Source organism: Pinus tabuliformis, chromosome 8 (assembly GCF_031772625.1).
Source record: "Pinus tabuliformis cultivar Carrire ecotype Pingquan chromosome 8, CPIR1, whole genome shotgun sequence".
NCBI lineage: Eukaryota > Viridiplantae > Streptophyta > Pinopsida > Pinales > Pinaceae > Pinus > Pinus tabuliformis.
Window position 1 is genome coordinate 95621822 of NC_142294.1, and position 21009 is coordinate 95642830.

A 21009-nucleotide genomic window follows, 5' to 3' on the forward strand; every position below is an offset into this window, starting at 1 on the left:
GGGTCTGTATGAACTGCAGAGGTCGGTGGTCTGTGTGGATGACCGTTTCCTTCCCCAAAATGTAATGCTTCCATTGTCGGCAGGCCTGTACAATGGAATACATCTCTTTATCATAAGTGGGGTACTTCCGGACTGTGTCTGAAAGTGTTTCACTGTGATATGCCACTGGATGTCCATGTTGAGTAAGGACTGCCCCAATAGCATAGTCAGAGGCATCTGTCTCGACCTCAAATGGTTGTTGTAAATCTGGTAACGCGAGCACTGGTGCCGTGCAGAGGCGATCCTTCAACTCCCTGAATGCCTTCTGTTGAGATTCAGACCAAAAGAATTTTGCTTTCGCCCCGCCCTTGGTGACTTGACTCAAGGGCCAAGAAATATGAGAAAACCCCAACACAAACCTGCGGTAGAAGTTGGCAAGACCTAGAAAGCTGCGGAGCTCTGTTAGAGTGGTTGGAGAGGGCCAATCCCGAATGACTTGGATCTTGGCTGGATCGACATGCACCCCCTGTTCATCAATGATGTATCCCAGATACTGAACCTGGGTCATGCCAAAAGTGCATTTCTCCAAATTGGCACATAGCTTGTGTTGCCGCAGTGTTTGGAGAACCTGTCGGATGTGGTGGAGGTGCTCTTCCCAACTCTGGCTGAAGATCAGAATGTCATCCAAGTATACTACTACAAAGGAGTTGGTGAATGGCCGCAAGATGTCATCCATTAGCCTCATAAAGGTTGCAGGAGCATTCGTCAATCCGAAAGGCATGACCAACCATTCGAAGAGGCCCTCCTTGGATTTGAAGGCAGTCTTCCACACATCGGAGGGTTCGATTGGTACCTGGTGATATCCTGACTTCAGATCGATCTTGCTGAAATATTTCGCCCCCTTTAGTTGGTCTAGGAGGTCATCAATCCGCGGGATCGGGTACCTATTACGGACAGTGATCTTGTTCAGCGCCCGATAGTCAATACAGAGTCTCCACGTCCCATCCTTCTTCTGTACCAACACGATCGGGCTCCCACAGGGCGATGAACTCGGACGGATGTGACCTTTCTGCAGGAGCTCCTGAATCTGCCTCTTGATTTCATCGTTCTCCAGAACGGAGCGCCGATAAATTGGTCCATTGGGTAGCGGCGCACCTGGGGTCAGATCGATGGAGTGCTTGACTTGACAGTGCAGAGGAACCCCTGCCGGGGAGGTGAAGATGTCCTCGTACTCCTCCACAATCTTGTCCATCTGTAGTTGTCGTGCAGAGGGACCCCGTTTGGAGGCCGCGGCCACTGTCTTCTTCTTTCCTTGAGGGCGTATCATCAGGAAAACAAATTTCCTGGTTTTGGAAATGATCTTACTGCATTGTTTTGCAGTAATCAAAGAGATGGCGGCAGGTGGTGCTACCTCTGGTATCCTGAACAACTTATTTCCCAATGTAATAATAACAGCACGGGGCCTTGATTCATACACAGCATGTCGCTTCCACAAGTATGGTTGTCCTAGTAATACATCACAAACTTCAAGGGGAGCAATGTCACACAATACCTCATCCGTGAAGGGCTTGATGTTGTATGGAAGGCGACACTGCTGGCTCACGCGAAGATCTCGTCCTTGGTGAAGCCACCCAATGGTGTATGGTTGTGGATGTGCTGTGGTCGGTAAGCCCAACCGCTTCACGACCTCTGCCGAAATGAGGTTCTTTTGACTCCCGCTATCAACAATGAACTGTATCGGGGAGCCCTTTACCCACATCTGGGAGTGGAAGAGACGCTCCTCCTCCTCTGGATCTTCGGGTTCATTTTTCTGGATCTTTGCGGTAGCAACAGTGGCGTGGGTCCGCATCAATGATCTGCTTCCCTTTTTCATACCCCTTATCGGGTTCTGACTCAGAGTCGGAACATGCATCTGATTCTGAAACCTTTAGCTCAGCCACCAGTGACTGCTTGGCCCGACACTCACTTGTGTTGTGAGTGGAGCTCTTATGGAACTCGCACCATTTTCCAGTGTCCTTTCTCGGCTTCGCGGCGCTGTTCTTTGCTTGCAGCTTCGGCTGGTTGTCTTGGGCTGTCCCGCCTTGGCTTTGTCCTTTGTTCTGTGGTTTAGGGGCACCTTTCCCCTGCTTTGGATTCGCAGATCCAAAGTCTCGCTTCTTTTGTTTAAACTTCTGCTCGACCTTGACGGCATACCGGTATGCTGCGCCGAGCGAGGGGATGTTTAGGAATTGTATTTCTTCCTGGATGTACTTGTGCAGGCAGCCACGGTATTTGAGTATCAAATGTTGCTCCGAATCCTTGATACCCAACTTTGTGCGAAGGGTATGGAAAAGATTGGTGAACTCCGGCACGTCTTGGTCCCTTCCCTGCCGCAGCGTGGTCCACTTTATGTATTCATCCTCATAGCTCCGACAGGGTAGTACTGCTCCTTGATGGCATCCCGGAACGAATCCCAGGTGGGTGCGGCTGAAAATAGTGAGCCAGTACTTTCATCCTTCTGCTCGCAGTAGGTTTCCCACCAGTCCTTGACGTGGGGGGCTGCTTTGAGGAGAGCAAAAACAATCTTTTCCCGACTCGAAAATTCATGAACAGAAAAATAACCCTCTAGCAGATTTAACCATTTATCTACGGCATCTGCGTCTATCTGACCCTCGAATATGGGGATTTCAAAATTAACTTGTACCTTAAAGGGTGTGGCGTTTCCAGAGTAGCTGCTGGAAGCCGATGCGTTGCTTCTGGGTAGCCGTTGAAGGATCTGGGCAAAGCTGTCCATCATCGCGTTCCGTTGTCGCTCGAGGGCTTCTTCGAGCAAGATTTTGATGGGATCTCCTGCCCCCTCGTCTTTCTTCTCGTCCGCCATGGGAGGCCGTCGGGATTTGCGAGGCTGGTCTTGCAAAGGTTCAACCAGTTCAAGCCCTAACTCCTTATATCCCGACCTTGTTGGGGACATGCAAAGAAAAACAGAGAAAAAGCAGACCGCTCTGATACAACTGATCCGGATTTAAACAGGAACGCAACAAATTACAGAGATAACCATATACACAAAGATGCAGCGGAAATAATACTTCATTTCATTAATGGAAAATACTGAAATATGCTTACAAATAAACCAGCTAGGGCGATGGTAGCTTATCTCTGAGAAGTGATGTGATGGCTACATGCCTCTGAACTGTGTTATAATGAGGCTCGAAGGCCTATTTATTGTTGAGAAACAATGGAAAACCCTTAACATTCCAAAACCTAACCCTAGGAGATGAAACGTCAAACTGTGGGCCCCGTTTGGGGGTAAGTTGGTACATCAACTTCCCAGGGTCGTAACGTTGGCATATGATCTCCATTAGACGCGTACAATAGCTCATTAGAAAGATCTATCCGAGCACTATCATTGTTGGAACGGGCATCATCGGTCCATTCCCCAAAAAACGTCGTTTAGGGCCTCAAAACGGCTCCGGAAGTTCAGGACCCGAAAAACTGTTAAAAATAGTAAGTTGTGCTACAATTAAGGAAACTGAAAATGCTGAGAAAGACCATGGTGGGGGTCCAGGTGGACTTGGCAGGTGGCCACCAATATCCACCTGGATCATCATGGAGGCTAAATCTTCTCCAGAAAGAAAGAGATAACACAAAGGAGGGATGATTCTTAGATCTGAACCATTAGATTGCAACACAATCAACTCCTATCATTTCATCAAACAGTGCTTTGAGGATGTTCACTACTTGGAATTTTGCAAAAGGATAAGTGAGGTAGGGTTTTATGAGAAACTAATAGATTGGGTAGCAACACAACTAAAAGGAGATACCGCTGTCATTGCTGGTATTGAGTTTATTTTCTCAGTGGCCTCGATCTCACTAGCAACTGGTTTACCAGACAATGGTGAATATTGGTTTAAGGGAATGAGTCTAGATCTTGAAAACTACAAGCCCTTCTTAAAGACGCCATACAAAGATACACATACTCACCTCATGCCTTTTTGATATTTACTGGAGAAATATTCCCCTTTAATGAAAAATAACATGAGGTTCTTTGCTTGTGAAGGTAGGTTCTCTAGGTTGTATGCCTATCATATTCGGCTCTTGATGCACTTCACATCTCAAAAGCCACTCAACATGTGTAATTACTTGTTCAGGAGCATTTCAAAAATGTCTGAAAAGATACAATTAAAGGACAAAGAGCACTCCCTAAGCTTGTTCCATCACAGCCTCATCAAAACCATTTTCCTTCACTAGCTAGCAGAGAAAGGTATGGATTGGGAAGCCTTTGTAGAAGCAGCTTTAAAATGGCATGAGGAAAATGCATCATCTCAGTCCCCAAGTGCACCAAAACAACAAACAGAGATGGGGTCATCTAGAAAAACAACAGAGAAGATTCAACTACCTAAGTTGGAAGTGACCAAAGTGTATAAGAAAGGGCAGAGGCTTGTGTTTTCTTCTCACAAAGAGAAAGGAGCCAAGCCTTCTTCATCGATAAAGAAGGAATCGGCAACAAAGGATAAGGAGACAGTTGAGCATGATTTCGAGATTATTGATTTAGAGGTGGAAGATCAGACTTCAATCATGAGACAGACTCTCAGGAACAAGGACTACCAAATCAAGGAGCTGGTAATAAATCTGGAAAGGGAAAAGTATGTTATATCATTCCTCGAACAGGAAAACAGTCAACTCAAAGAAAAAGAGTTGATCCTAGAAAAGGAAAAAGCTAAGCTAATGTAGCAAGTCGGAAAAGGTAAGGAGATAACAACATCAAGTGAGCCTGAAGCATCATAGGTGAGAGGAAAAAGGAAAAGAAAAAGAACAATAGGCCTCAAGAAAGCTCTGTAGGAGAAACAAGAACAAATTTTACTCAATGAAGACCTTAACCTAGAGGAAAGGATTGCCTTAGAGGTTCATCAAGATAAAGAATATTGGCGTAACAGGGTGAATGAACACTTGGAGAAGCTCCTAGAGAAGAAAAATAGAGACAATCAAATGCTCAGACACATGGCACATCACTATCAAGCTCAAAACATGATCGCCAATGTCAAAGTAAAACAACATGAAAACAAGCTCAAGGAGGCCAAAAAAGATCAAAAGGATGGGGGAAACTTGGATATTCTTTCTGAAGCATCCATGAACTTATAACAAACTTATTTTTACACCTTCCCTCCAATTTTGAGAAAATTCTGAGCAATTTGGGTTTTTTGGCAAATTTTGGTCTAAGTTCAGAAATTTCATTGTTCAAGGTGCTGCACTTTTTCCTCAGACCTCCATTTAAGGAAAGGTATAAATTTTTTGAAAGGTCTTGACATCCTCTAAAAACCCATTTGCCCAAATTTTGCAGAGGTAGCTTAGTTTGGAGAAAAGTACAAAAAAATGGCAAAAAACTAGCATTCTGGACCATTTTTTGACGCGCGCTACGCTTCTGGAGTGACCTTTGGAGAATGGATTTTTGAAGGTATTCATGTGCTCCAAATTCAGAAATTAAAACTGTTAAAGAAACTAGACTTGAAGGGCTAGTTGACCATTCTCTCAGATTTTCATTTTGACCCCTGGAAAGCGCATGAAAATCAGCTGAAAGTTGACGCTGCGCTTTTTCACTTTCTGTGTTTTTATTTGAAACTTTTCACTGTGTAAAATTTCTAGTTTCTAGTCTAACTTGGTCAAAGTCAAGATTCTCTATGTAATGGAACTAGTTATGAGGCTAGGTGATATACATGAATAAATTTACATCATAGGTTTTTTTTTATGTTTATTAGGCCTCATAAAAGAAGAAAACTCCTAAACAAACTCTTCATGAAGTGGTTGAATTGCACCTTCTCACTCTCACCTGTTGGTTGAGTGAATCTTGGAGTCAGTTCTTCCACCAAGGAATTCGACTCCTGAAGTTGGGAAAGTGGTCTAGGAGAGTCTATATGTATCATTTCACATCAAGAGAAGAATTTTTAACTTTTTATGAAGGAGGCTTGCATTGTAATAATCTTTTAGCTAATACAGATACAGGTTGCAGTTATTTTCAAGGAACTCTAGCCTAGTGAGTTCATGGTGCTTGTGCTTCATTCTTTTTGTTTTCTCATGGCCTAAACATCTTTATCTACATCATATCTCTTCTTTCTATGAATGCCTTGTGATAAAATATTCAGAATTTTTGTTTTTTCAAGCTCTGTTATCTGGTTTTCATAATTATGTGTGTTGTCTTCCTAAGCTAATCAAAGCATGTATATTTATGCTCATTAGTTTCTTCCACACTATACTGCACTAAAAAATACGAAAATTACACCATGGCTTCTGATATTTAGCTCCTTCTTATGTTTGCTCCTCAATTCCCACAGCCTAGACCTACTTGTGGCTCCAAACCCTAAGTTCAGCAAATCCTTAAAAAACCAAATTTTCACAAACAAACAAAAAAATACTCATATCTAGTCTAAAATCCATTTGCTTTAAATTCAACCACTGATAAGAGACTTAGAGAGATCCCTCTCATGCTCAGTAGGGCTAGCTACTAAGCTAACGTGGTTTTGAGGTTACCCTTGTCGATTTCCTTTTCAGCCTAGGAGATTGTAAGGACTAACATTTTTGGTGCCGTTGCCGAGGAATGACCATTAAATTATTCCTGGGAAAAATCTAAGAGCTTTCAAAGAACTGGTTCTATACCTCTCAGTTTCCTGTATCCGAAGATAGGTTGAATTCATAAATATCATCAGTTTAGGGTGTATACATTATGGCTTCCAAAAGGCATACCAGGTCAAATCCTGAACCAAATTCACCCTTCATTGTTGAAGACCCTGAAAGATTGCTTAGAAAACTTTGACTACCTATCACTAAAAGTGTCATTCGTAAAATTAATAGAACAACTTCGCTGCTTAAAATTCTATTCACCTTTGAGCAAATTCCATTTGAAGAGCAGATAGAATTATCACTTACAAGGTCCAAGTTTGACTCCTGTATCTCTGATATAATATTAGAACCTTTAAAGGTTGAAACTCACTCTTTTTCTTCAGAATATTTGTCTGCTAAGACTGATCATGAACTGTGGTTAAACTTTGATAAGCTTCAAAGCCTTGCTGACCAACTCCAGATCACTACTGAAAAATCTTTAGTTTAATACCAACTTGAATACCTAGCCACAGCTTCATCCCCTTTTTCACCTCCAAGCTCATCTACCACATCTCCTAAAGCCTTAGTTTCATCATCTTTCCTACCTCCCCCGTTCATTCCATCCTTGCCTCTACAACCCATTTTAGTAGTTCCAACATCCTCATTAGCATCACCACCCTTACTTACATAATCCATTGTAACACCTTCATTTTCTCCAGTAGGCATGGAAAGATTTGAGCCTCTTTTACTGCCTGCTCAACTTATTGCTTTGCCTTAGAACTATGGTCAAAGACTTCCTTTGTTTGACGGAAGTGCAAAAATTATAGCTCAACAACATGTTGACAAGTTAATAGACTTCATTGATTTAGAAGAAATTGATGAGGAGAATGCCAAAATGAGGATTATCGCTCAGAGTTTCTCAAGAGATGTTAAGAAATGGTTTCGTATGGCTGCAAATTCCATTAACAGTTCTCAAATATTGATTGAATTATTTCTAGCTTGTTGGCAAGACAAGAAAAATCCATTACAGATATTGGCTGAGTATAATTCAATGAAAAGAAACCCCAATGAAACAGTTCAAGAATTCACATCAAGATTTAATACAATGTACAATTCTATACCTAATGATATGAAACCTCCTCCTAGTTTGGCTCTTCTTCATTATCCTGATGCTTTCGATCCAGACATGGCCTACCAGCTCAGAGAAAGAGACCCAACTACTCTTGAAGAGATGCAATAGAATGCAATCAGTGTTGAAGCCAATTTGCTCATTAAGAAGTCAAAATCAAAGCCAAAGAGGGTGGAGAAGAAAGTTGTTTTTAGAGAAGAGCCTGCATCATCTTCTGATGCAAAGCTTGACAATTTGATAAAAACTATGGAGATGATGATGGAGAGGATGATGGATAGAATATCCATAACTGATCAACAAGCTAAACCATCAATGAGGAATCCTAATTTTCGCAGACAACAACAACAACAGTTCAGAAATCGACAGAAAGAGCAGTGAAATCAAGATCCTCAAAGTCAAGTAAAAGCTTCATTTCAGCAAAACTACACTAAAGGTCAAGAAGAAGATGAAGAAGAAATTGTAGAAGCAAATCACTTATTTCAAGAAGATGAACTGCCTACTTTCCTAACAGAGGAACATCAGTTTTCCGAAGACTCTTTCATACCAAATGATCAGCAATTTGTGCTCGCAAGTGAAGATCTGTGGGTCGATATGACTGAAGAGTACCAAAGGGGATATCAGAATGCCCTCAGTTATCTCCAAAAGCAGTACAATTTAGGGAATAGAACTGTACCTATTACTCTAACTCAGAAAAGAAAAAATTTACAAAAGGACACACCAAGCAAAGATACCACTCCTGCAGGCCAGAATAAAGACAAAGATATTGTCACACTGAATCAGGATAGAACCAATGAAGCCTCCCCTAGAAATGTGAGGAAGGAAAAAGAATTGCAAACTGAAAGCCAAAGGAAGGAACCTCAATCTAAAGGCCAAACAGAAAGGAAGGACATCACTTGAAAAGAGGTAGAAAGGCAATCTAATCTTTTTAGTTTGGAAAATGAAATTTCTAAAGTGAAGATATCCATTCCCCTCACCGAATTGGTAAGGAATGACAAATATAAATTTCAGATTGCAAAAATGCTTAGGGTTGATCAGATGTCTGATACAGTTAATGTAGTTGATGATGAGCCAGCAATCCTTTTTGCTCTAGACTTAGAAGGAGCTCTTGAAGATAGTGAAATTCCTCCTTTTTATCTAAGTCTTAAAATTCATGACTTTATCCTTCATAATGCTATGCTAGATTCTGGTGCCTCTCATAATCGGATGCCTAAAGCCATCATGGACAAACTAAGACTGAACATCACCCGACCTTACCATGATCTTTATTCTTTTGATTCTAGAAGAGTGAAATGCCTTGGCCTCATTAAAGACTTGGTAGTGTCCTTAGATCAAATTCCGACCAAAAATGTACTTATGGATGTTGTAGTTGCTGATATTCCTCCTAGGTTTGGCATGTTGCTTTCAAGATCTTGGGGAGAAAAATTAAAGGGAACTCTGTAGCTTGACTTTTCATACGCCACCATCCCTATTTTTGGATAGCTCCGGAAACTTTATAGAGAAAATAAGATGAAATTTATGATCAGCAGTAAGGAAAAGCCAGTCAATCATCCTATACATGCTATTCATACTGATATTGACTCTTTCATTCTGTTTAGTGATATGAATTATGTTGATGATGAAAGTCAGTTAGTGGAAATTTTAGAAGTTCCCAACCTAATGGGCAACATACATGAAACTATTACAGAAGAAGGTAAAGAGGTCAGTGAGGAACGTAGACAGCCTACAAATCCTATTGAGGAGATTCAAATAATAGTGTAGAAAACAAAAATTTCTGAGCTAGCCTTTCAAAATCCTAGAAATCAAGAAATTCAGTATTCAGAAATTATTTTTCCATACGAAGAGAATGGTCTTTGGACCATGGAGTTTGATGGTGCATCAGGAATAGAAGGAGCAGGAATTGGTGTTTGGATACATGGTCCATTACATTAGTCAAAAAAATCCCTCAAAATGTGAGAATGAGCTCTTACATGTTGGCTTTTGAATGTTCAAACAATGAGGCGGAGTATGAGGCATTGATTTCTAGCCTCAAAGTTCTGAAAAATTTGGGAGCAAAAAAGATTTATGTTTATGGCGAATCCGAATTAGTGATCAAGCAAGTCAAAGGGGAATACTAGGCCAAACACCCAAGAATGAGAGCTTATCGCAATGCTGTACTTGATATTCTCAAAACTTTTTCAGAATATACATTATCTCTTATCCCTAGAACTCAGAATGTCATAGTTGATTCACTCGCCACTTCAGCCAGTATGGTGAAGATTCCTATTCATCCTAATCACAAGTACTCCATTCATGTTAAGCATCGCCTAGTTGTCCCAGATAACATGAGGTTTTGGCAAGTGTTTGGTGATGATAAGCAGATAAAAAGTTTTCTATAGTTGGAAGGAGAATTTCAGAAGTCCCACAATGATGATGCATACAACTTTGACGATCCCCACATTCATTCAACTAACACTGAAGTATTACAACTCAAGGACAACAACATTCCAAGAGGCTTGGTGCCTTTGGAAGAGTTATTTGACATGGATGATATCGCCAGGAGGCCCACCATGGTTCCTATAGAAAGGGGAGTAGAAGATGTAAACATTGGCATAGTTGAAAATTCTAAATTGGTCAAACTATCAAAGTCTTTATCTCCCGAAACAAAGGGTAAGTACATGTATTTAATGAAGGAATTTTCTGATGCATTTGCTTGGGATTACTCAGATCTGAAAATTTATGATAAGAGTATCATTTAGCACATCATCCCTATATAGCCCGATCAAAATCCATTTCGCCATAAATTGATAAGAATCAATCCCAAGTTGCTGCCATCAATTGAAAAAGAGGTAAATAGACTTTATAAGTCTGAAATAATAGTTCCCATTCGGTTTTTTGAATGGATGTCTAATCTAGTACCTATGAGGAATAAGACCGGGGAAATTCGTCTATGTATTGATTTCAAAAATCTCAATAAGGTGTCTCTGAAAGACAACTATCCCCTGCCTAAGATGGATCACATACTTCAGAAGGTGGTCAAATCCTCTAGGATGTCACTGCTTGATGGATACTATAGGTACAATCAAATTCTAGTACACAAAGACGATCAGCTCAAGACAACCTTCACAACGCCATGGGGTACATTCATGTATGACAAGATGCCTTTTGGGCTGAAGAATGCAGGAGCTACCTTTCAACGGTCTATGGAAATAACATTTGAAAATGAAAAAGATGTATTTCTAGTTATCTATCTAGATGATCTAACAATACTTTCAAAATCTGATGAAGATCACTTGCATCACTTAAGAATTGTTTTTCATAAATGCAGAAAATTTAGCATCTCACTTAACCCAAAAAAGAGCTTGTTCACCATGGAAGAAGGTAAGCTACTAGGACACATCATCTCTAAAGATGGCATCCACATTGATCCTGACAGAGTGGAGGCTATTCAACAATTAGACTTCCCTAGGAACAAGAAAGAGATTCAGTCGTTCAATGGGAAAAGTAATTTTTTGAGGAGATTTATTCCTAATCTATCTGAGCACTTGAAAGAAATGACAAATATGTTGAAAAAGGACAGCGAGGTAAAGTGGTCTTTGGAGGCTAAGAAATCATTTCATGAGGTAAAGTTTGCATTATCTACTGCTCCTATTTTTATTAGCCTAGATTATACCTTAGATTTCATCATTTTTTCTTTTGCTTCTGAGCACACATTAGCAGCAGTCCTAATGCAGAAAAAAGATCAGAAAAGTGAGCAGCCTATAGAATTTTTCAGTCGCACTATAAGAGATGCAGCATTAAGATATAATATCATTGAGAAACAGGCATTGGCATTGGTAAAATCCCTCAAGGATTTTTTAGTTTATATTCTACATTCACATACCATTTCTTATGTCCCTACTACAGCGGTAAAAGAAATTCTTGCGCAAACAGATCCTGAAGGCAGAGGAGGAAAGTGGATTGCAACAATGATGGAATATGACTTGGAGATAAAACCTACAAAGCTCATCAAAGGGCAAGGGTTAGCCAAACTTATGGCCGAATCAAATCTACATGCACTGGCAATTAATTTAATGGCTACACTATCAGAAGAACCAGAAGAGAATGACCCTTTCCTACAAGTGCCTCATATGTTCATGTCCTCACCTTGGTACTCTAACATTGTCGATGTCTTGCAACACTTGAATCCTCCTCCAGAATTCCCCAAAGGTAAAGTTATATCATTGAAACTCAAAGCTTCAAAATATTGTATTCTGGATGGTGTTTTATTTTGGAAAGATCCTGGAGGTGTGCTACTGAATTGTTTGATAGAAAATGAAGCTAAAGATATAATGAAGGATTTTCATAAAGGAGATTGTGGCGGTCATCATTTTTGGAAAACTACAGCAAACAAGATCTTAATAGCTAGTTTCTATTGGCCCACCCTCTTTTCTGATACGTACAAAATAGTCGTGTTGCCATGAATGTCAATTTTTTCAAGGAAAGAGGAAACTTCTGCCATTACCACTACAACCAATTTTGATTTCAGCTCCTTTCCAGTAGTGGGGTCTTGATTTCATTGGAGAAATCCATCCTTCATCTTCAACACAACACAAATGGATATTAGCAACCACCGACTACTTTACAAAGTGGATTGAAGCTATCCCAACCAGGAAAGCTACTGATTCTGTCATCATTCAATTTCTAGAGTCTAATATTTTGTCTAGATTTAGCTGCCCACAGAAAATAATAACAGACAATGTTGCTACTTTTAAATAAAAAGGAATGGTGGATTTCTATGCCAAATATCATATTGTGCTAGGACATTCTACTTCTTATCATCCACAGGGGAACGACCTAGCTGAATATTCCAACAAATCTTTGGTTAACATCATCAAAAAGGTCCTGGAGGTAAACAAGAAGAATTGGCATAAAAAACTCATCAATGTCTTGTGGGCGGACAGGGTCAGCACCAAAAATTCAATAGGTATGTCTCCTTTCCAGCTAGTATATGGAGTTGACACAGTATTTCCCTCATCTCTTGATATCCCAGTAATGAAAATCCTATAGGAATTGGATAGTGAAACTAATGACATACAAAGGAGAATAAACCAGATGATTCATTTACAATAGATAAGAGAAGAAGTCTTTCAGAACACATCCAAACTCCAAGAGAAGATCAAAAATATTTATGACCGCAAAACCAAGGAAGACAATTTCAATTTGGGAGATGTAGTCCTTCGATGGGATGCTAAAAATGAAGACAAAGGAAAACATGGTAAGTTTGAGAACTTATGGAAGGGACCATACAAAATTTCTGCTTTCAGAGGAAAGAATGCTTTCTTGTTGGAAGAAATGGATGGAAAAGATTATTTAGGAGGGGCGACCAATGGTAGGCTTCTCAAGCACTACTATGTCTAAAATCCTGAAAGGTCATCATCATTGTACATACCGGTGTGTATTTTACTTCTAGCATTTTAGATAGTTGTCATCAAAATTTGAAGCCCGAAGTGAAGGCCCTAAGGCTCTTTGAGCCAGTACTGTTTTCATTTTTTTATTCAGTTCTTTTGTCATGTCAAAAGGTCAGTGAGTCTCAAGTCAAAAAATCAGTTTTTATGCATGTTGACTCCATTGACCCAATGGATAAGGCTACTTGATCTACGGTGTTCTTGACACCTCCAAGGAGCTACCATCCCTAGTTGGAGCCAATGTTAGTGTCAGTCTTGTTAGCCTGTCACCTGGATCAAAAATTCTTTTACCATGTTCTTTTTTAGGCTTTCACCATCAAATTTTTCTATTACTAGGCTTACACAGCAAATTTGGTCATTGTATGGTCAGTCCAAAGATGAAGTCATCGTTTGAAATTTCACTCATGCTGGTCGCTTATCAAACTTTATGAAGGTTTCATAATGAAAATGGGTTAGTCATCATCATCATTCCATTAGGTCTTAGGCCATCCATTAGGTGACAAGGGTCTCCAAGGTCCATCATTTCTATAAAAAAACCAGTAATAAGTCAAACATGACAAAGCAACTGTTGAAGAATTGATCATGATTTTCATACACTCTTCATATTCTCATGATATCAAAGGTTTTAAAAGAGGAAGCTCCAGCACTCAGGAAAGAAAAAACACATTTGCAGTGGTAAAGGTAAAATCTGTCTTCATAAAGTGAAATCAGTTCCTAAAGGAGGGTAGGTTTCTTTTCCATTTTGAAAAAGTGAGGAAATTTTCCCTATATAAACTCAAAAAGCCTCATAACTCTTTCATTCATATCCTATTCACTCCTTATCATTGAGCTCACTTGCCCAAAAAAGCAAAAAACTTGTTTCCCTAAGAGAAAATAGCCAAAATTTGGAGGCGTTGCGCATAGATACACTGCACTACACTTAGGAGGCAGGCACTATGCTTCTGTGAATTGCATTGCGCTTTGGCGTTGCCCATAAGAACACTGTGCTGCAAGCAGGTCAGAGTGCCTCGAAACTCACCAAAATTCTCCCAAACTTCAAATTTTCACTTGCAAGCTTGGTTTAACTATCTTCTAAACTAAGGAACAAGTAAGTACACCATCATCCTCTATCTTTTGCTTTCCCAATTTCATTCCATGTCAATAAATTTTCAAGCTAGGGTTTATAGAAAATTTTTCATGGGAAATGTTATGGTAAAAATGGTCATCATAATTTTTTTATCTCCAAAACATGTAAATTGATATCCTACACCTGCACACATGTTTGATGAGTCATTTTGACCAGTTCATCCACCTCCAAACAAAGTTTAAACATTGAAAAAGTAAAACCCTAGCTCTTTCCTAGAGTTCTTTTAGGCAAATTTCGTCATAAACCTTCTTGGTCTCACTTGCAAGAAACAACATTTTTTTCACTATTTTATTCACTCATTTCCATTAGTCTTCAAATTCATCTCATCTTTCATAAAACCCCTCCCATCATTTTGTCAAAATCTCCCACATATCACTTCATTTCCATTCACACCTCACATCTATTTTCACTTCCTGCTGCTACGACTTTGTGTCATCATGGAGGTTAAATCTTCTCCAGAAAGAAAGAGACAACACAAAGGAGGGAGGATTCTCAGATATGAACCATCAGATTGCAACAAAATCAACTCCTATCCTTTCATCAAACAGTACTTTGAGGATGTTCACTGCTTGGAATTTTGCAAAAGGGTAAGTGAGGCAGGGTTTTATGAGCAACTTAAATATTGGGTAGCAACACAACTGAAAGGATATATTGTTGTCATTGTTGGTATTGAGTTTAGTTTCTCAGTGGCCTCCATCTCACTAGCAACTGGTTTACCAAAAAATGGACAATATTGGTTTAAGGGAATGAGTCTAGATCTTAGAAACTACAAGCCCTTCTTAAAGATGCCATACAGAGATACACATACTCATCTCATGCCTTTCAGATATTTACTGGAGAAATATGCCCCTTTAATGAAAACTATCATGAGGTTCTTTACCTATGAAGGTAGGTTCTCCAAGTTGTATGCCTATCATATTCACCTCTTGGTGCACTTCACATCTCAAAAGCCACTCAACATGTGTAATTACCTGTTCAGGAGAATTTCAAAAATGTATGAAAAGGTACAATTAAAGGACAAAGATCACTCCCCAAGCTTGTTCCATCACAGTCTCATCAAAACCATTGTCCTTCACCAGCTGCTAGAGAAAGGTATGGATTGGGAAGCCTTTGTGTTATAGAAATTTTTGTGCCTTACAGCATGAAGCATGAAATGTCCATAATCTAAGGGATCCAAAGTCCCTAAACATGTTGTTCCTACCCCTAGAGGAACAAGGTCAGCAAACCACAGCACTGAATAAAAGTTCTCCACCTGAAAACACTCAAAAACAAGGCAATTCTGGATCATGTCAACTGCTCCACTGAGCATCTGCGCTGAATGTCAACTGCTCCACTATATACCTGCGCTGAATGTCAACTGCAAAGAAGGCTACCTGCGTTGGGCGAGTTGGGACATGTGGCACAGTCATTCCTCAAGGTGTCAATGCCCAGGAAGCTTCCAAAATGACACTTGGATCAAGGAATTCGACTGGTGATGAGTAAGAGGGTCTAGATCTCCAAGTGGAAGCAAGAACCTCCAAGTGGACTCAAGAACTGAAGAATAACTGAAGTGAGAGAGGACACTAGTCAGCTTCATGCCAGCCTCAAGTTGACTCATCCTTTCTCCAAAACTCCTATATATAGATCTCTCTCATGAGGTCTAGGGAGGCTGGAATCTTGTGAATGTAAGGAAGTGTTGTTGGTTTGAGTTTAGAACTATTGGGTGATTTGCTTTGAAGGAGGTGAAGAGGAGATTTCTTTCTGCTGGGAAGGTGATGCTGGATTGGGCCTCTTATGGTTGTATCACTTCCTGAACTTTACTTCTTCCATTAATAAAGCATTTGAGGTTCTTCTATGTGCATGTGTCTCAATGATGTATTGTTATGCTTGTGTATTTGATTTATTCTAATCCTTGAATCAATTATGAATGTATGCTTCTTGTAGTTTCCCTCTCTTGTCATTTTGCAGGATCTTGGTGTAGCTGGGCCAGTGAAAGAGCAAGGAGCTGGGAGCAAGCAGCAAGGAGAGAAGATTGGATCAACCATTAGCGAAAGACATCGGTTAGTGGATCTCTTTCTCCCCTATTTTACTTTCATAAAGAAAAAATCTTAGATAGCTTTGCTTCGATTGTTGCTGAGGTACTATCACCCTTAGAGTAGGATAGGGTCATTCCGTATTGGATACTTTTCTCAACAACAAATTGGCGACTCCACTGGGGATCGTATCTTGTTGGTTGTTTGTGTTTTTGCTATTCATTTCCTAAACACAGGGAGTACCGAATCGAACTGCATTTGGATCTTTCAAATGCAAAGTAGAGGGCAGCTACTCTAGCTCAGTTTCTGGGCATGTTTATGATTTGAAGAGCTGATCCACAAGGACTCTGAACAGCTCTTAGTGATAGCTTTTCATCCTCCTAATCATCCTTTAGTGTTTACTTGATTGATAGCTTTGATTTGGCCAAAAACTGTTGATTTTTGAGCAATCTGTAACCCGGAAACCAAGAGAAACGAGAGTTTTTCTCTTCATTGCAGGCACTGTGAAGGCAGTATGCATTTCATCGCAGGTTCCGAAGGGGCTACCTGCGCTGAATGTCAAACTGACAGTGTACTACCTGCGCTGAACCAGTTTTGCCTTGTGCAACTGGGGTTCTCTGCTTTCTATTGCCCTGTTTTCATCCTTGTTTTTGCAGCCTGTTATCAGTCAATGTACCTATGTGAAACCACCTTTCCTTGCCACTATTCCGCCTCGGTTGTATAAAGAAATTGTATTTGTTCTTTATGTATTTCTTATATCATTTGCAGTTTCGCATAACGAAAGTGAACTAGTCTTGCTGTGGCCTCTTAGATCTAGACCTGTGATAAGTGTCGTTTTGATCTTAAGAGTTAGTTTGTTTGTTGTTCATAGCTGATTGAGCTTTTGCTTTCGTCATATGGTTTGAATTTATGTATTTCTAGTGTTGAAACAAGTAAATCTTAAGGTGTCTTTTGGTTTTGGACAAAAGCTTGTTTGCTTTCACTTGAAATTGAATTCAAAGTTATACACCAACTTTCTTCTTGTAGTACATCAACATTAAGAAAGAGAAAAGAAATACCTGCATTGTGCATGTGCATTTTGACAGCTTATATGTTGATTTAGGAAAAAGTGCATTAGTGTGTGCTCTATGATCTGTGTGAAAAGATGATGTCTTTCTTTTCCCTCAGTAGTTAAGATTTTCAAAGTTGAAAGATTGAAAAGCTTGCTTATCATCTTAGACTGCATTTAGGAGTTGTACCATACATCTCATGGTGATCCATAAAGGCAAACTGCTAAACAAGATCAACTTAAAATAAATTGAATTTACATAACAACGCATTGAAACATAACGCAAACACATAGAGGTCTAAGCTAGAGACGTGTTCCAGTGTCGTTAAACGTGATATCTTAGCGTTGAGTGGTTGGGTGATTCCTCCATGGTGAAGCGATAAGTATCAATACGGACTTGTGCTCCCACGTACCGTCGCGTATATATTGGGAGACCCCTATAGGAACAAAGCCTTTATCCATAGGAAGCCGTGTCGACCGCCCTACTGATCGCAATGCAGTGAACACAGCATTCACGAAGATCGACCACCCGTACCGTAAAACGTATTCTGTGGTTTTGCGAAAGGTTTGGCACACCCTCTGCCTAGAACTCCAGAGTAGTTTCTTTTGGCCTTTTTCAAACTCTATAACTGAAAAAGTCCATCCGAGCATTTGTCACTTCGGGCTCGTTAAAACATCGAAGGAGACTAGAGTCATCTTTAGCTTTTTCTCGACTCTTTAAAAGTGAAAAAGCAAGTTGTGTCTAAGCGTCGTTAAAATTTATTTTAAACGGGATAATCATCACCATTCCCTCGTTGATCTTCGAAGTTAGTCTTTTGGCATCGTAAGTTCTTGTAGAATCGCTAAGAAATAATTTGGATAGACTAGATATGTCTGAACAACCGTCGACATCTAGGACGGTGTCGTCCGACACAGTAGCAGCAGAGCCTCCTGCTGCTACTCCAACGATGTTCGCTGGTATCCCATCTATCCCGGCAAATTGTCAACAACAAGCTCGAGTCCAATCAGAGACTGTTTCGACGACATGGTTAGTTCCTATTTCTTCATCCGGATTATCATCTGGTATTTCTTATGTTGAAACTCAACAGCTTGATCCAATGTGTCTTCAAAGGCCAATCTACCCTTTAAGCACTGGATTGCCACCATATGGAGGGCAGTATGCCTTTTCATTGTTCCCCCCCGGAGAACAACCATATGGGAGTTTACAACAAAGTTCAGGTCAAACTGGAATTACATCCAGCGGATGGGTACCAATACTGCCACAGCAACCAAGGGTTGCATATTCAATGCAACCAGTCCACCCTGTGTCGAATGTTGCCACTATACCTGGTATGTTGATTGCGTCGCAAGTACAAGCGCTACCTGTTGTATGTCAACCCCAAGTTTCTCAAGTTGCCATACAACAGCCTCTTGTCTCGACAACTCAATCACAACCTCCGGTTAGTGCCTCCTTATCTGGAGCGACTCAGGCTCAAAGAAGTACTATGACTCCTCATCTTGGTCAATCATCCAGTATTGGACAACAGCAAATGGTCCAACAACCGGAGCTGGTTCAAACTCAACAACCGCAATTCCAGCAATCATATCAAGGACCCGAGCAACAAGTCTTTGTAAATAATGGGCAACCGTATAATAACGGTTATGCCCATCAAACTTGTCAAAGTTGCCGGCATCAAATACATTATGCTGGTATGCAAAGACCCACTGCTCAGGCGATTCCATCTTATCCTGGGTATGCTCCGTCTAACCTGAATCAACAGTTGCCCTTTGTAGCAACTCTAGAATTACCAGATCTAAACCGGCTGACGAATGATCCAATTGCTTATGCCCCTTTGTGGCCAGCGATTCCGCATAAACTTCCATCGGACATTCCTAAATTCAATGGAAATCCAGGTGAAGACCCATCGAGTCACGTCATGACTTTTCATCTGTGGTGTTCGTCGAACACCCTGAACGATGACTCGATAAGGCTTCGCCTTTTTCAGAGGACATTGACGGGTCCAGTGGCTAAATGGTATATTGAATTACCTAGAGCCTCTTTCGACAATTTCAGTTCCTTAGCCACGACTTTCTTAACCCATTTTCAATTACCGATAAGGTATGAAACTGGAACGGAAATCTTAACCAACTTCAAGCAGACGACGGCCACACATATATCCGATCATATACATGAGTGGCGTCGTCGTCGCAGGATGGTAAAGACTTACGTTCCATATCAGCTGTTAGCTGAATGGTTTATAAAGTCGTTACTTCCTGCCATAACGGAAGATGTGGCCAAGGGGGGAGTCGTAACGGAGGAGCAAGTTATTGCTCGTGCACAATATCTAGACTTAGTATATACTTAGTCCGGCACGCTCTATGATAAAATACCTGACACCCCTAGACCAGAATTTTCAATTCCTCCTCCTCCTAAATCAAATAGTGACTCTCATGTCGGTGATGGCGTGATTGGCGCAACAGACATGAAATCGACAAAGGCTATATCTAAAAAAGCCCGTATGATTTCCGGTCAAAATGCAAATGAGGGACTTCTTGCCTCGGAAGTAAGTGCCGTGTCGGACGACAAGGACAAACGACTGAAGCAACCAGGGGGCAAGAAGAAAATGAAAGGGAGGAAAAGGAAACCCCCTATGGGGTGTCATATATGCGATGAGGATCATTGGACAGCAGATTGTCCATACAAAGCTGAGCTTAAAAGATTCTTTAAGAGTTCGAAAACCTCAGCGGTGTTGACTGATCCGTTTCCAAGCCCAAGAACCGAACTGGTTGCTAATCAAAATGCTTCCCGATCCCAAGTGCTTATGTTGTCTGTATCAAAGCAGCAAAATGATGCTTTGACGAGGAATAAGGATTACAGGAATCCAAAGCTGTCGAACAACAAGGCTAATGAACAACCAAGTAGTTCGACAACAACTTTGACCGAAGTTGTGCCACCCATCGTCCCTGAGCCAATGATAAAGTTGCAAAAGGGAGCAGTACACAAATCGACATTTAATCCTTGTGCGAAAATAGCACAGATAGAGGACCTGGCCCAATCGCCATCCGTTATGTTGACACTTGAGGTACCGCAAAATTGCTTCTCCCAAGAGCAAGCTTTATTATCAGCAATAGGTGGAATTAACCCAATGGATTCCAATCTTGTGGCCTTTGATCATAAAGGATATGACCCTCAGTTACTAGCTCAACTAGCTTTCCTTATTCAAGTGAAAGCCCTCAACAAAACTGTTCATCGAACAATTATTGATGAGGGGGCATCTACATGCATTATGTCGATGAGTTGCTGGAAAACTTTAGGATCTCCAACCTTGTCGAGGTCTGCGACAACGTTAAAAGCATTCGACGGAAGGACATATACCCCATATGGTATACTAAATAACTTGAAAGTTGAACTAGAGGGAAAAACGGTAGAAATAGATGTTGAAGTCATCGATGGGAATCTTGATTACAACATCCTACTAGGAAGACCATGGATATATGCCATGGCAGCTGTTGTGTCGACCTATTTTAGGAAGATTGCATTTCCCTTCCAAGGAGGAATTACAATCGTTGACCAACAAACTTTTCTCCCCAACAGTTCGCAAGTTACGGGAAGCATTCCAATGATCCATGGAAGGAATCATTCGCTCCAAAATATCGGAGTAGGTCTCCTAAAAGACCCTGCCTTAATGGGTACTTTTGCCCTAGCCATCCTTGTGACACTGCCGTGATTGGAAAATTCCAAC